The 18,212-nt window shown below is 38.1% G+C and overlaps 1 long non-coding RNA gene across 1 annotated transcript; it reads left to right on the forward strand.

Moving 5' to 3' along the window:
• The first annotated feature begins 3,650 nt into the window (after positions 1–3,650).
• On the forward strand, positions 3,651–15,238 carry LOC138915546 (uncharacterized). Its single transcript, XR_011421600.1, has 2 exons — positions 3,651–5,185; positions 13,786–15,238. It is a non-coding gene; the product is annotated as an uncharacterized lncRNA (long non-coding RNA).
• Positions 15,239–18,212: the final 2,974 nt, after the last annotated feature.

Consider the following 18,212-nt stretch of genomic DNA (forward strand, 5'->3'; position numbering starts at 1 on the left):
TAAGGGCAAAAGTACAGTAAAGGTAGCAGATGAACCACCTATGAAAATAACATGAAGATCAAAAGACAAATGTATTAAAATTACCTGTTTAAGTGATAAGAGGGTAATGCATACACACACAAAAGAAGGGGTTAGATATGATATCAAAAACATAAAATGTGGGCAGAGAGGAGTAAAAGAGTATAACTTTTATATTTTAATTTTTAAAGATTGGCACCTGAGCCAATCTTCCATTTTTTTTCTTCTTCTTCTCTCCAAAGCTCTGTAGTACATAGGTGTATATTGTAGTTGTAGCTCCTGCTGATTGTGCTACACAGGATGACACCTCAGCATGGCCTAGATGAGCAGTGTCATGTCTGCACCCAGGACCCGACAGGTGAAACCCCAGGCCACCAAAGTGGAGCATGCAAAATCAACCACTTGGCCACAGGACCAGCCCAAAGGGTAGAGATTTATTTGTTCATTCGTTCGTTTATTTTTCCTTCTTCTCCCCAAATCCTCCCACTACATAGATGTATATTCCAGTTATGGCATGTGGGGGACAGCCTCAGCATGGCTTGATGAGCAGTGCTAGGTCTGCACCCAGGATCCAAACTGGCAAAACCCTTGGCCACGAAAGAAGAGCATGCAAACTTAACCACTGCTGGCCAGGGTAGAGCTTTTAGAAAGAGGTCAGACTAAAGAGACCATAAAGGGGCCATTCCAGTGGTGTAGTGGGTAAGTTCACACACTCTGCTTTGGTAGCCTGGCGTTCCCCAGTTCAGATCCTGGGTGTGGACATATGCACCACTTATCAAGCCATGCTGTGGCATGCATTCGACATATAAAGTAGAGTAAGATGGGCACGGATGTTAGCTCAGGGCCAATCTTCCTCAGCAAAAAAAGAGGAGGATTGATGGCAGGTGTTAGCTCAGGCCTAATCTTCTTCTTCAAAATAAATAAATAAAATTAAAAAACTATCAACTCAATATAATTGCTATGTATGTAGACTAATATCTATGAACCTCATGGTAATCACAAACCAGAGAACTATAACAAATACACAAATAATTAAGCGAAAGGAACCCCAACATAATACTAAAGAAAGCCATCAAACCACAAGGGAAGAGAGCAAGAGAAAAGAAAGGAACAGAGGAGAACTACTAAAACACCCAGAAAAAAGTAACAAGATGGCAATAAGTACCTATCTATCAATAGCTAGTTTAAATGTCAATAGACTAAATACTCCAATCAAAAGGCATAGGGTGGCCTATTGGATATAAAAACAAGATCCACATATATGCTGCATACAAGAGATACACTTCAGACTTAAAGAAACTCACAAACTGAAAGTGAAGGGATGGAAAAAGATACTCCATTCAAACAGCAAAGAAAAGAAAGCTGGGCTAGCAATACTTATATCAGACAAAATAACTTTAAAACAAACACTGTAACAAGAGACAAAGAAAGGCACTACATAATGATAAAGGGAACAATCCAACAAGAGGACATAACACTCGTAAATATCTATGCACCCAACACAGGAGCACCTAAATATATAAAGCAATTTATTAACGGACATAAAAGGAGAAATAGTAACAAAATAATAGGGGGATTTTATACTCCACTTACACCAATGGATAGATCATCCAAACAGAAGATCAATAAAGAAACATTGGTCTTAAATGACACATTAGACCAGATGGCCTTAATGGATATACGTAGAACATTCCATCCAAAAACTGAAGAATACACATTCTTTTCAAAGACACATGGAACATTTTCCAGGATTGATTACATATTGGGCCACAAAACAAGTCTCAATAAATTTAAGAAGATTGAAGTAGTACCAAGAATCTTTTCTGACCACCAAGGTATGAAACTAGAAATCAACTACGGGATGAAAATCAGAAAATACTCAAATATGTGGAGATTAAAGAAAATGCTACTGAACAACGATTGGGTCAATGAAGAAATCAATGGGAAAATCAAAAAATACCTGGAGACAAGTGAAAAGGAAAATACAACACACCAAAATCTATGGGATACAGCCAAAGCAGTTCTGAGGTATAAGTTTATAGCAATACAGGCCTACTCAACAAACAAGAAAAATCTCAAGTAGGCAATCTAACAGTGCACCTAAAGGAAATGGAAAAAGAAGAACAAGCAAAGTCCAAAATCAGTGGAAGGAAGGAAACAATGAAAATCAGAGAAGAAATAAATGAAATGGAGACTAAATAAACAATAGAAAAAAAATCAATGAAACCAAGAGCTGATTCTCTGAAAAGATAAACAAAATTGACAAAACTTTAGCTAGACTCACCAATGAAAATAGAGAGAAGGCTCAAATGAATAAAATCAGAAAGAGAATAAATTAAAATACACACTTCAGAAATGCAAAAGATTACGAGGGAATACTATGAAAACCTATATGCCAAGAAATTGGATAATCTAGAAGAAATGGACAAATTCTCAGAAGCATACAACCTTCCAAAACTGAATCAAGAAGAAATAGAGAATTTGAATAGACTGATCATCAGTAAGGAGATTGAAACAGTAATGAAAAGCCTTCCCCAAAATAAAAGTCCAGGACCAGACGGCTTCCCTGGTGAATTCTACCAAACATTCAAAGAAGACTTAATACCTATGCTTCTGAAACTCTTCCAAAAAATTGAAGACGGGAAGCTTCCTAACTCATTCTCTGAAGACAACATCACCCTCATACAAAACCAGACAATGACAACCCAAAAAAAGAAAATTACAAGCCAATATCACTGAAGAACATCGATGCAAAAATCCTCAACAAAATACCAGCAAATCAAGTACAACAATACATTAAAAAGATCATACACTATGATCAAGTGGGATTTACACCAGGGATGCATGAATGGTTCAACATCTGGAAATCAAGCATGATATCCCACACTAACAAAAGGAATAATCAAGATCACATGATCATCTCAATAGATGCAGCGGGAGCATTTCGCAAGATACAGCACCCATTTGTGATAAAAACTTTGAATAAAATCAGTATAGAAGGAAAGTATCTCAAAATAATAAAGGCCATATATGACAAGCCTACAGCTAATATCATTCTCAATGGAGAAAAACTGAAACCTAACCCTCTAAGACAGGAACCAGACAGGAATGCCCACTTTCACCACTCTTATTTAACACAGTATTGGAAGTCTTAGCCAGAGCAATCAGGCGAGAAATAAAAGGGATCCAAATTACAAAGGAAGAAGTGAAACTGTCACTATTTGTAGGTGAGTGGTATTATATATGGAAAACTCTGACTTCAAAATATACTATAAATCTATAGTAACCAAAACAGCATGGTACTGGCTCAGAAACAGACACAGATCAGTGGAAAAGAATCAAGAGCCCAGAAATGAACCCATGCATATATGGACTACTAAATGTCGACAAGGGAGTCAAGAACGTACAATGGAGAAAGTAAATTCTCTTAAATAAACGGTGTTGGGAAAACTAGATAGCCACATACAAAAGAATGAAAGTAGACCATTATCTTACTCCATAGACAAAAATCAACTCAAAGTGGATTAAAGACTTGAATGTAAGATTTGAAACCATTAAACTTCTAGAAGAAAACATAGGCAATACACTCTTCATCTGTCTTAGCAGCATTTTTTCAAATATGATGTCTGACTGGGTAAGGGAAACAATAGAAAACATAAACAAATGGTACTACATCAAACTAAAAGCATCTGCACAGCAAAGGAAACCATCAACAAAATGAAAAGACAGCCTAGCAATTGGGAGAAGATATTTGCAAACCAAATATCCGATGAGGGGTGAAAATCCAAAATATAGAAAGAACTCATACATCTCGGCAACAAAAAGCTAAAAAGACAGTTAAAAATGGGCAAAGGATCTGAACAGAGATTTCTTCAAAGAAGATGTACAGATGGCCAACAGGCACTTGAAAAACTGTTCAACAACATTAACTTTCATGGAAATGCAAATAAGAACAACAATGAGATATCACCTCACTCCCATCAAAATGGCTATAATTAACAAGACAAGAAACAATAAGTGTTGGAGAGGTTGTAGACAGAAGGGAACCCATGAGGGTTGCTGGTGGGAGTGCAAACTGGTGCAGCCACTATGAAAAACAGTATGGAGATTCCTCAGAAAATTAAAACTATATCTACCGTATGATACACTGCTGTGTATTTTCCCAAAGAACTGGAAAACACAAGTGCACAAAGATACATTCACCCCATGTTCATTGCAGCATTATTCACAATAGCCAAGACTTGGAAGCAACATAGATGCCCATCAAGGGATGAATGGGTAAAGAAGATACATACACGATGGAATACTACTCAGCCATAAGAAACGCTGGAATCCAGCCATTTGTGACATGTACAGACCTTGCAGAAATTATGCTACGTGAAATGTCTGAGACAAAAAGTCAAATATCCAAACAATGACAAACAAACACACAGCAACAGAGATTGTATTGGTGGTTACCAGGGAGGGAGTGGAGAGGGAGGAGGGCAAAAGGGGTGATTAGGCACATGTATGGCGATGGATTGTAATTAGTGTTTGGGTTGTGAACATGATGTAATGTACACAGACTTGGAAATATATTAAGATGTACACCTGAAATTTATTTAATGTTATAAACCAATAATACTTCAATTAAAAAAATAATAAAGGCAAACATTCACTTACGGAGAGGATATTAAAGAGCCACAAGAAGGAGATTTCCAAACTGTGTAACCTCTTTGAGTGAAAGTTACAGACAAACTGTCCCGAATGTAGTGAAGACTTAATTGTCTCCTTGGAAGAAGTCCCTTCACAGATAAGGGCAGCTGAGTTCAACAACAACCTGTTTTCACGACATGGGAGAAAAGCCTGACTAAAGGCAATCGTTGAGGCACTGACCTAGAAGATATGAAGCAGCTAGAAGTCAGGGCTGTTCTGCATAGTGTACTTTCCTTGAACAGAGGTTATAGATATTATCTCCCTGCTGTAGTAAAATGTTTAATACTCTCCTGGGAAGATGTCACTTCCAGCTCCTGGCATAGTGAGGTCTGAAATAGTTTCCCCTCAACACATGCCTGTGACAGCCTCTGTGAAGACTTGCTTGGCACTGAATTAAAAGTCCCTTATGAAGATGATGATAAAGAGCCACAAGCAAAAGTTTTTCTAAACCACGTACCAGCAATGTACGAAAGTAAGTGATAATCTGTCCCAGTGGTAGAGAAAGGTTTTCAATCTTTCCTTGGAATAAATCCCTTCACAGCTACAGTCAGCTGAGTTCAGCAGGAACATGCTTTCATAACATGGGAGAGAGAGCCTGAGTGAAGGAAATGAACTGCCATGTGTGTAAAGGAAGTTACTAGGTCGATCCTAAAGAGATATAGGCCGGAGCTTTTCTGCACAGTGTACTTTCTTTGAATATGTGTTATATATATTCTCTCCCAGCAGCAGTGGGATGTTAGAAGATCTCCTGGGAAAATTTCACTCTCCAACTCCTGGCATGGTGAGGTCAGCAAAGCTTTCCTTCATCACATGCGTGTGAGAGCCTGTGTGTAGACTGCTTGGCATTGCATTGAAAGTCACTCATTTATTTGAGCCTTCTCTCTTTTCTTCTTTGTCTTGTTTGTCAATTTTGTTTATCCTGTCAGAGAACCAGCTCCTTGTTTCATTGATCCTTTGTACCATCTTTTTTGTTTCAATTTCAACTTCTGCTGAGTTTGGGCTTTGTTTGTTCTTGTTTTTCTAATTCTGTTATGAGTAGTTTAAAATGGTTTATTTGAGCTTTTTCTTATTTGTTAACATGGGCCTTACTGCTATAAATTTCCCTCTTAGGATCACTTTTGCTGTGTCTCATAAGAGTTGGTATGGTGTGTTTTCATTCTTCTTTGTCTCCAAATATTTTTTTATTTCTCTCTTTATTTCTTTGATGACCCATTGGTTCTTCAGTAGCATGTTGTTTAGTCTCCACATTCTTGTTCCTTTTTACAGCTTTTTTCTTGTAGTTGATTTCCAGTTTCATGGCATTATGGTCAGAAAAGATAGTAGATGTGATTTTAATCTTCTTAAATTTATTGAGGTTTGCTTTGTTTCCCAATATATGGTCTATCCTGAGAATGTTCCATGTGTGCTTGAGAAGAATGTGCATTCTGCTGTTTTTGGATGGAGTGCTCTCTATATATCTATTAAGTTCATCTGGTCTAGGTTTTCATTGAAGTCCACCATCTCCTTGTTGATTTTTGTCTGGATGATCTATCCATTGAAGTAAGAGGGGTGTTGAAGTCCCCTAGTATTACTGTGTTGTCTTTGATATCTCCTTTTAGATTTGTTAATAGTTGTTTCATGTACTTTGGTGCTCCTGTGTTGGGTGCATACATGTTTATAAGTGTTATGTCCTCTTGGAGGAGAGTCCCTTTTATCGTTATATACTGCCCCTCTCTGTCTCCCTTTACAAGTTATATCTTGAAGCTACTTTGTCTGATATAAGTGTGGCAACATCTGCTTTCTTTTGTTTGCCATTAGCTTTGAGTGTTGTCTTCCATCCATTCACTCTGAGCCTATGTTTGTCTCCAGAGCTGAGATGTGTTCCCTGGAGGCAGCGTATTGTTGGATCTTGTTCTTTAATGCATCCTGGCACTCTATGTCTTTTGATGGGAGAATTCAATCCATTTACATTTTGAGTGATTATTGATATATGAGGGCTTAATATTGCCATCTTATCACACACTTTCCACTTCTTCTGCATAAACTCTTTTTCTTGTCCTGTCTATATTGGGCTACTGATTTGATCAGGTCATTTTCTATGTTGGTTTTCTTCATTTTTCTCTTTGTTTAACATGAATGTTTCTATTCTAATTATTTGTCTGGTGGTTACCCTTAGGTTCATATAAAAAATCTCATAATTGAGATAGTCCGTTTTCTGATGGCCTCTTATTTCCTTAGACTATACTGATTTCATCTCTTTCCTCTTCACCTTCTAAGTTATTTTTGTCATATCTTTTTCCATCTTGTCTTGTGAGTTTGTGGTTAAAATGATGAGGTCATTTTTGTTTTGGTATTTTCCTTTTCTTTATCTTTGATGTTAAAGTGAAGTGTTTACTAACCTGATCTGATAGTGAGCTGCCATTTTCCGATTATTGTCTACCTATTCATCTCCTTGCTCAGGGCTTTGTAGCCCTTTTGCTATTTTTTTTTTCAGGTATGACAGCCTTCTTGAGAATTTCTTTTGGGGGGGGGGGTCTTATGGCAATGCACTCCCTTAGCTTTTGTTTATCTGCAAAAGGTTTTATTTTTCTGTCATATCTGAGGGAGATTTTCACTGGATAGAGTATTCTTGGCTTCAAGTTTTTGTCTTTCAGGATTTTGAATATATCATTCCACTCTCTCCTAGCCTGTAAGGTTTCTGCTGAGAAATTCACTGAACTCTGATAGAGGTTCCTTTGTAAGTTTTTCTTCCACCTTGCTGCCCTTAGTATATTTTCTTTGTCCTTGGCTTTTGCCAGTTTCACTACTATATGCCTTGGAGTGGGTCTTTTTACATTGACAAAGTTAGGAGAGCTGGAGGCCTCTTTTGCATGGATTTCCAACTCCCTCCCCAGGTTTGGGAAGTTCTCAGCTATTATTTCTTTGAACAAGCCTTCTGCTCCATTGTCCTTCTCTTCCCCCTCTGGAATACTTATAATCCTTATGTTGCATTTTCCTGATTGAGTCAGATATTTCTCTGATAGCTTCTTCATTTGTTCTTAGTCTTAGTTCTCTATTCTCCTCCCTCTGAAGAATTTATATATGACTATCCTCTAACTAACTGGCTGATTCTCTCCTCCATATTGTCAGCTCTGTTCTTTGTGAGATCCAGATTTTTCTTTATTTCATCCATTGTGGTTTTCATCTCCAACAGTTCTGATTTGTTCTTTTTTATGGTTTCAATCTGCTTTGTGAAGAAGCTCCTGAATTCATTAATTTGGTTTTTGTGTGTGTGTCTTTTCTTGTAACTTGAGTTTTTTTTATGATAGCTGTTTTGAATTCTTTGCCTTTAGGTTATGGATTTCTGTTCCTTCAGGGTTGATTTCTGGGTACTTGCCACTTTCCTTCTTGGCTGGAGATTTAATATAGCTACACATATTGCTTGATGGACTGGATTTTGCTTCCTCATGGTGATCTTATCTGGTCCCAGCTGCCACGTGCCACCACTGCATGGGGAACAGGCACTGTGTATTCTGGGCCTGGCATGAACAGGGGCTCCCCAGCTCTGGGCACTGATGGCTTTTCTCTCTGAGTGACAGATTGATGACAGATCTGGAGGGGCAGGAGGAAGGCTACCCTCCTTCCCCAGTGCTTCCCACAGCCCATGCTTGGCTCTCTGGAGCTCTGGGCGATTGCAGGACTGTGCACTTTCCCTTTTTCCAGCCCCCATGCCCTCTCTCACCACTCCATGCACCAAGTGATAGTGGGGCTGGAGTGCTGGACGAGGATGGGGTATCTCTCCTGACCTCTACACTCTCCCCACCACCTCTGCCATGCTCTCTGCACCATGCTCCAGATGATTCTGGGTTTGAGCACTTTCCCTGCTCCCACTGCCAAGCTCTCTGGGCCATACTCCGGCTGATCCTAAGGCTGGAGTGCTGGGCGTGGATGGGGCACCTCTCTCTCCTGTGCACTTTCCCCTTCACTGCTGCCACATTCTCCACACTGTGAACTGGGCGATCCTGGGGCTGCAGACTTTCCCTGCTGCTACTACAATGCTCACTGCACTGTGCTCTGGACGATTCTGGGGCTCGAGTACCAGGCGGGGATGGGGTGCCCTTTTCACCTGTGCACTTGCCACCACCATGGCCCATCTCTCTCCATGGAGCTTCTGGAGATCAACTTCCACTTCCTCCAGAGGATCCAGCTCCACCACCATCTTCAAGCGTGTGGCTGCGTGGGTCTCTCAGACATCTGTTGTGATGCATATATGTCCTCTGTTGGTGTATGAATGTCCTTTTGGTTGTATCTAGAGGGAAGAGGTCAAGGGAAGAGCTCATTATGCCATCATGCTCACATCATTCAACCTACATATACTGTTTTAACGCCTACAACGCACAGCCAATATACATTTTAATTCAAAAAATGGCACCCTCATTCATCCAGTTATTCAAACCAGAAATTGTGGTTGCATCCTTGATTTATCTTTACTTCTTACCCCTCACATTGTCCTAAGTCCTATCAATTCTACTTCTTAAGTACTTCAGAATCTGCTGCCTTTGCCACATTCCCCACTGTCAATACCTATGTTGGAGTTGCCATCCTCTCCAGCATAGACTACTATGAAAGCCAGCTCACTTGCTCCCTACCTCTCCTCTTGCTCCCAATCAATCCATTTTCTGCAGGGCTGTTGCAACAATCTTTTAAAAATGCAATTCTGATCACGACACCCCCTTTTGTTTAAAGCCCTTTTATGTTTTTTCATTCTTCTTCTGATAGAGGCCCAAATCTTTAACATGGAACTGCACGATTTAGGCTCTGTCTTCCTTGCCAATCTTGGGAAGTCTTACTGGCATTACTGGCCACACAGACAAGGATGAATTCCATTATTTCACTCTCTCAGTTCCTTGTTTCTCTCCCTTAGGCCTTCATCAAACTGATAATTAATCATTTATGTCATACTGTATGTGATTTATTTGTGCCACTATTGGTTTAATGTCCATCTTCCCTACTAAACTGTAAGCTGCTCATAAGCCTAGTTGTTTTCTATATTTCTCCCCACCTACATTCCCAGTGCATAGGTAATGCCTATATTTATAAGATAGAGAAGAAATATTTACTATAGAAATAAAAGAGGAAAACGTGAATATTTGTCAATCCCCCATAAACAGCTGTTACAGTCATGCATCACTTAAAGATGGGGATGTGTTCTGAGAAATGTGTTGTTAGGTGACTTTGTTGTTGTGTGAACATCACAGAGTGAACTTACACAAACCTAGATGATATAGCCAACTACACACCTGGGCTATATGGTACTAATCTTATGGGACCACAGCTGTATATGCAATACATTATTGACTAAAATGTTGTTATGTGGCACATGACTGTACAGTGAGGATTTGCTCCCACCTAATGCATTTGCACTCTCTAGCAGGGAAAAAGTTATATTAAAGCAATTTTTTAAATTTTTAAGTGGATCTTATTTCCCCTTTAGGAAAGTTCACTTGAATATTCACATCTTCTTCTCCTGCCAACATGTCTCAAAGTCGCACACTGAGAAAAAGATCTGAAAAAATTCTGAGAACAGCTGGTTAGCATACTTCTTGATTTTTTAAAAACTTATATAGGAAATAAGTAAAGGTAAAGTCCTGAAGATCAGGCCTGCATATTGTCTTCTCAAAGAAGAGAACCTTAATCTAACCCTTTCAGTTGACTTTGCTTTAAAGAAACCAGCATATGACAAATTCTAGAAAATCTCCCTAAGTAAACGTTATATTTTTTTCAGGAGACCTCAGTTTCTTTTCCACTCTTAATTAAGCAAGCCCAAACCGAGGCTGTTGAAAACCATTCAAGCTTGGTGGAACCATTCCCAAAAGTGGTGTTTGTGTATAGGGGAGGAGGAGGGTAAAGAGTCACTAGGCTATTTTCAAATGCTAATATTATACTCCCAACATCTTTGGTTTATTGCTTATCAGAGCAATTTAAAAGATGAGAATGAGTAGGAAACAATGAACCATTTAAATAGATCATTCAAGCTTACAGTAAAATCTAATCATTAAATCTAATTACAAAGAAAAGGAAATCACTAAAGAAATTATTGCAAGTATATTAAGAACAATACAATAAGGATATTAGAAGTTAAACAAGTGGCTGCCATCTTAATGGCATTATTTGAACAGATGTAAACAAATAAAACACCTGAAAAAGAGGAGGGCAGTGATTTCTGACACCTTAGGCTACCTACCATAAACATATATGCTGCATTATATCAAGCTAACACTACTAAAATGAAGATAGCATACATACTCATTTTTGAGGGCTGCCATAACAAATACAACGGACTGGGCGGCTTAAATGACAGAAATTTATTTCTTGACAGCTCTGGAGGCTAGAAGTTCGAGATCAACCTACGGCAGGGTTGGTTTCTTCTGAGGGCCTCTCTCTTTGGTTTATTGATGGCTAACTTCTTCCACTGTCTTCACATGGTTGTCTCTCTGTGTCTGTCTGTGTCCTAACCTCTTCTTCTAATAAGGACACCTAATCCATGTTGGACTGGGCCTACCAATATGATCTCATTTTGCATTAACTACCTCTTTAGAGGTCCCATCTCCATACTAGGGGTTAGGACTTCAACATATGAATTTGAAGGGACACAATTAAGCCTGTAACAGCATATCTGCTAAAAAGATGGTCTCATATTTTCCTTCTACTTCCTATTTCTTATTTTTTTAATTGAGACATAATTCACATACTATAAAATTCACTCTTTTGAAGTGTACAATTATGTTTCATAGGACTCTTTGGGATAGAAATCTGTATATGTTTGCTTCCAGAAGGAAGGCTGTGTTTTCTAAAGTACAAACTTATGAAAATCCAGCATCCTTCATAAAATGATGTGGAGAATTTAGTTGAGACCCTGGTGAAAGTGAAAGGGTGTCATATATTTTTAGCAGTTTAATAGAATTTGTATACACTTATCAAATAAAATGGTGAATTCTTCTATTTTTCTACCTTTAATTTCTTACTCATTTAACCCAATGGTTTATTTAAAGTTTGGAAGTCAAATATATATGAGTTTATTTCCCAACTCAACTACCAATTATTAAATGCTAGTGGGGCATCGCCAAGAAAGTACCCATTCCCCCACTAGCCTTCCATAACAGGAAGATGGCATCTGAACAGTTTTCTTCCAGAAGGAAGTACACTGAGGCACGCATTGACATGGGTAAAAGTGGAGCTGAACACAAATGCTGCTAAGCATTTGTCTCATAATAATAGGTCATTATCTTGCCAACTAGAACAGCTCTTTGTTAAAATGTACCTTTCTCCCTGTGTGATTGGTTTGGAAGTTTCCTGTCCTCTTGAATAATAATCTTTGCTTTTCTATAACAGAAGAATTAATGTACACTTTCTCCAATAGAAAACCAGGTAGATTGTACCCGCCCCCGCCCCCACCCAACACACACAGAAAGAGAGAGGGAGATTTACACATTTATGGAGGGTAAATTCTCAGCCTACACAGTGAATATAATCTTTTAAAGAAAAATAGTGATATCACATCTGTAGTAATCTTATAAAAGTTGTCTAATTTTTAAAATGAAATATATACTTTATTCATGTTTGCTGTTTGGTTTTACTAACCATACTATTTCCATATCTGATAACCCTTTGCAGAAAAAAATTTCTGCCAAGTAATTTTCTCTTACCAGAAAATTAGTAAGTCACATTGTAACTTTATTGATAGTAAAATATATCATTCTAAGTAAATAGAACTGCCTTTTTCTTAGTCTAGAAACAAGCTATGACATAGCAGCATGCCAATTAATATTTCTGTGTGTTTTCCCACAGGCTGTTGGTATCCATGTGAGAGTAGATAAGGGGACTTAAATTAGCACTTCATTTTCCTTGGTGGCTCTATTAATCCAAAAGCCCACTGAAGTCAACAGGATTTTGCCTATAGCAGAAATGTTGTAATGTTGCACTTAGATTATCTCCATAGGAAAGTACAGCAGAAAAATGTTTTAAACTGGCCCAAATAGCTCAGTTACTTTCAGACACCCAACCTGGTTTATTTTAAAACTTAGAAGTTTCACTAATCTTTAAATTGGTTTTAGCACATCACTGGTAATGCTTATAATAGTGGTATAAGGCATCAAAAAAAAAAAAGATGACTTGTCTAGTTGATATTTAATGAGTTTCCTCCCTTTCATGGAATATTAATTTTCTTTGGTTTTATGGTTCCTTTAAAATTATGTCAGTATACAATAGCTCCCCTGTGTCCCTGACTAGGAAATCACAATGAACCAGTCCTGAAGCCTTTCTTCACTGATCGCCAATGCAGATCTGATTGCTCCAGAGACCTTCCTTCAGTTTCAGGGCAGAAGTAAATGCTTCTCTATGTGGGACACCAATCAGAGTGGCAGGCATTTCCTCTGATCTGACTAATCATCACTGCAGGATGAGAGTGAAGGAAAAAATAGGAAATATTTAGAGACACTTTCTTTCTAAGGGCTGGGACCTTAGTCATTAAATAATTCCCCTGAAGCTCTATCCTCTCACAAAAAAATCTGGTCAAGAACACCATCCGTTAAGATGTCTCTCACCTGGGTATCTGGGCTGTAGAATTAGATATATTCCATTCTTTTTCCTTCTTTGGGAGAGTTCTTATTTTCTTTCTGTCTCATTGCCCTAATCTGCAAGGTGCTTTTCAGGATTGCTGTGAGGATTAAATACAATGAGACTGGAAATGTGTCGCACACAGTAGCTCTCAAAAAATAGATGACAACAGTCATCTATTAAGCTACACAGGCAGTAGAGAATATCTGATTTACAGAAATAGACTCAAGAAGACAGCACTACAAGTCAAAAGAGAATAGAATGTAGCAGAAAGGACATTGGAAACTGGATTTGAACCAACATTCTCAATGTAATCAGTTATGTCAACAGAGAAAGAAATTTTCATTTTTTTCAAGCTAGAAACATGTCAACACTATTGCTCATACGTTGATATATACATTCAATTTTTCTCTGCTTTTGAAAAAAGTGTTTTGCTTTCTTTATCTCTAAATTTTTCTTCCTTTTTTTCATTTTCTTCTCCTTGTATTTAATCATCAGGTGCTGTATATAAGGCACTGGAGAGCCAGAACTGAATTATGAAGATCCTTAGAGAGTGACCTCAGTCTAATGAAGAAGACAGATATATAAAGCTACTTAGTGGGGACATACACATTGTGTCCTACTCTTTTCCTTGGTTTTTATTTCTAATTATTTTGCTTTGTTTCTAAAGTCTCAGTTTTAAAAGACAAATCTGATTCAATTGTGTTTAGATCAGAGAACGGACCCAGGGTGCCTAATTCAGTCATTCAGAGATTATTATCCTAGTGCTTAGTTAAAGATTAAAGTTGACTGAGGCTGTCAGGACAACTTTTACTGCTCCAAGAAACAAACCTTCAAGGATTCCTTTTCAGATGCTGAAGAACAACAATTAAGTTGTTGATGACACCATCTCCACCCTCAACAACCATCCCACACCCCAGTGGGGCTCTTCTGCTGGCAAAGTGTGGGGACCCTTATTCCATTCTTACTGACAGTTACTTCTTTCATTACAGCAAGTTTCTGTGCCTGTATACCTTATAGTAGATGGTGTGGGGGACTGGAATTGGCCACCCCAAGATATGTCTCTTTGGCATGAGGATTATTCTGGGCTGGTTACTTTTAAAAAACTGCAGACAGGAAAGAAACTCTGAAAAGTAGAATTTACTTACCCTTTGTTAAGAGATATTTACATTGTAAAGGAAATCTCCATCTGTAAAGGTGCCTCCCTCTCTGTACCAGGAAGGAGGGATGACCTTACCTCTAGGAACTCTTACCAATGTAGAAGGCAAGGACTTAAGTCTGCATAATAACCTGACTCTTGTTTACTGTACTTATGTGCTACATGATCCCATGATCGACTTCCACCCCCCACCCCCATCATCCTCCTTTGCCTTTAGCTGAAGATGATATTTAAGGTGGTGGTTTCAGCCATTTTGGCAAGTTGCTCAGGTTGCCTGAGCCTCTCCCATGTATACACGTTATAAAGCTTTGTTGAATTTTCTCCTGTTATTCTGTCTCATGTGAATTTAATTCGTTCTCTGGCCACAAGAACACAGAGCAGGTAGAGGAAATGTCTTCCTCCCCTACAATGGTGAGGAGGCTTTTAAAAAAATTGCACAATTGGACTTTTTCACAGCTTGGCTACATTCTGGCTTGGATGTTCAGTAGTGCTTAAAACAGGCTTTATATCTTTTAAAGTCAATTCCTTTTTATAAATGAAAGGAGAAAGAAGATAGCATTCATGAAATGCCTGTCCAGGTGTAATATATCTCATGAAGGAAACTGAAGACCTAAGACAAAGATCAGCAAACGTAGTCTGTAATTTTAGAGCTAGATAGTAAATATTTTAGGTTTTGTACGCTGTACTCTTTCTGTTACAACTTTGCTATTTTAGCATGAAAGCAACCTTAGACAATATGTAAACAAATGACTATGCTGTGTTCCAATAAAACTTTATTGATGAACCCTGAAACTTGAATTTTATATGGTTTTCATGAGTCATGGAATATTATTCTTCTTTTGATCTTTTTTCAACCAGTTTAAGATGTACGAACTGTTCTTAGCTCAAAGGTCAAATAAAAATAGGAGCCAGGCCAGATTTTGGCTACAGGCCATAGCTTACCAACCCCTGACCTGAGATATAAAGTACTTGTCTAATCTGAACCAGAGCAATATCCCTATCTTTTCAATTGCAGCTCAATACTCTCTTCACTATGCCCCATACCACTCTATAGCCCACTAAATAAGAGAGATGCTGACAGTGATGTGAGAACAAAATCATGAGAAAATAGGGAGGAAAAATTGAAGACACTTAGCCCATAAAAACAAAGGGCACGTTTCCAAGTTTCAATACTCCTTTGATTGGGTAGGTACATAGTCACAGGAGCTGGATGAAGTTGGATAGGTTTTAATCTTATCTTTGAGTTCATTTTAGCTTGGAATCAGTTGGGGAGTAGACAGGAGACAAGTCCTGTTCCAATAGCATGGATTTCAGCAGGAATGGCCACATTAAGTACAAATGGTAGCAATTCAGGAAACAGGGCCATCACCCGTCACCTCATTTTGTTGCCGCCAACATTTTACTCCTGCTGCTACCCATCTCTGAAATCTTCTCTATAGTACCATCATCTCAAACTGAGATTCCATCCCGTTTTTAAGAGCCATATTAAATGACTCCTTTCCTTGAATCCTTCTCAGTTTCCTCCACATAGAAGAAATAGCTCTCTACTTTGTCCTCTATAATCATCTTATATTTTGCTCGAGACGTATTTGTGCATCAGATATACAAAAGACAGGTAGCAACTCATCCCTTAAGAAAGGAAGTCCAAGTGGAGACTAGAGAGAATCAGTTCATCAAGGTGAGAAGTGTGGGCTCAGAGCATAGCTCTAGATGGGTACTAACTAAGCTGTAGAAACTGAACTGAAGCCCAAATATCCCAAGGTGTTATAGGTTTAGGAATGTTTTGGTCAATCTTGAAGTTCAATCTGCAGGTATGACAATGTAGTAATGGCTCCAAGCCAAAGCTACAATTTGAGAGTCAACCAGGCTGCAGCCATATTTCCAAAGGTTTTGCTCTTACTGGATAGTGAATAGAGGTTATGCAGAGACTATAGTCCTAGGAGGATCAAAGTCATGAAAACTGAGGCTCAGAACAGAGTTCTCAGACAAATAGGGTAATAGTAATTATAATAACAGTAATAATAATGATAATAATATTAGCTAGTAGTCTTGAGTAATTATACCATGAGTGCCACTGTTAGGTATTTTATATGCATTAACTCATTTAATCCTCAAAACAATCTTATGAGGTAGGTATTACTATAGCCCCAAATTTATATATGAAGAAATTAATCCTTCCAAATCTTGAGTATCTATCCCGAAGTTAAATAGATAGTGTTGGTCTGCTGGAAAAAGGACCCCAACACAAGTATTCCTATAAGCCAGTAGAATTAACCAGATGAATCAACACAAGAGGAGTTAATGAGGACTGAAAATGTAGTTTATCTCTGATTAACCAGTTTTTAGGTACAACTAGAGTAAAGTGTTCTAAAACTATATAGAAGTACGTCAAATGTGTGATTTTCCCCAAATCTTGGGTATGAGTCATAATTCTAAACCCTATTCACAATAAAAGGCTGGAGCTTGTGATAGTCAATTGAGGTTGGCTTAGAAATTACAGCAAATAGGGTGCATAGGTTTGTCCAGTGGGAAAGGTAAATATGCAAAGGCAAGGGAACAAGACAAGAGTTTATAGACGAGACGAGTGAGGGAAAGTAAATTTTATAGGATGTTTGCCAGGTTTCTGGTTTAGATGATTAAATGGATAGTAAAGACTTTCAAATGGGAAGGAATAGTGAATGGTTTTAAATTTCTCAAAGATGCCAAATAATACAAGGACTAAAAAATTAACAGTGACAGCAATTCCACTTCTGAGTATTTATTTGAAGAAAATGAAAATACTAACTCAAAAAGATATCTGCACCCCCATGTTTATTGGAGCATAATTTACAATAGCCAAGATATGGAAACAATCTAAGTGCCCGTTGATCTACAAATGGATAAAGAAAACATTATGTATACACACACACACACACACACACACACACACACACACAGTGGAATATTATTCAGCCATAAAAAGAATGAAATCTTGCCATTTGCAACAACATGGATGGACTTTGAGGTCATTATGCTAAGTGAAATAAGTCAGGCGGAGAAAGACAAATACATCACGATGTCACTTATATGTGGAATCTAAAAAAGAAAAGAAAGGCTCGCAGAGAACAGAATGATGGTTGCTGGAGGTGGAGGTTGTTGAATAGGCAAAAATGGGTGAAAGGGGTCAAAAAAATTAATGTTGAATTTTTCAGTTAGAAAGTCTTTGGTAACCTTGACTTATACTCTTCTAGTAGAAGGATAGGGCGAGAATGCAGAAGTCCAGGGATTGAATATAAAACAGGAGTGGAAATAATGAGTAAACTCTCAGAAAGAAGTCTCAAGAATCATACCCTATGCCACATGACAAGGCAAGATTTCCTCAAGGTAGAACACTACTTAAAGCAAATATGAGGTCTCTGAAATGTTTTTAAAAATATAAAAGCTTCAAGAGTATATATGCTAACTTCTCTTCAGCCTTAATGTCTCAATTTAGATACCAACTCCTCTAGAAAGACTCTGCTAAGACTGATTGGGAGCCCCTCCAATGTACTCTTACTGCACCTTGTGACTTATAACAATTTAATGCGTATCATGTTTCATTGAAATATCTTATTTTCCCTTTTTGTCTGTTTCATGAAGATAATAATAATACTTGCTTCACAGGGTTACTTAGAGAACCAGTGTTTGACTCACAGGAAGCACCACATCATGTCAGGTCCTGTTATTATCATCATTGTCATCATGATAACTGGATGAATCTAAACTACCTAAGTGAGGGGGAAGTCTT

Source organism: Equus caballus, chromosome 9, assembly GCF_041296265.1.
Source record: "Equus caballus isolate H_3958 breed thoroughbred chromosome 9, TB-T2T, whole genome shotgun sequence".
Taxonomy (NCBI): Eukaryota; Metazoa; Chordata; class Mammalia; order Perissodactyla; family Equidae; genus Equus; species Equus caballus.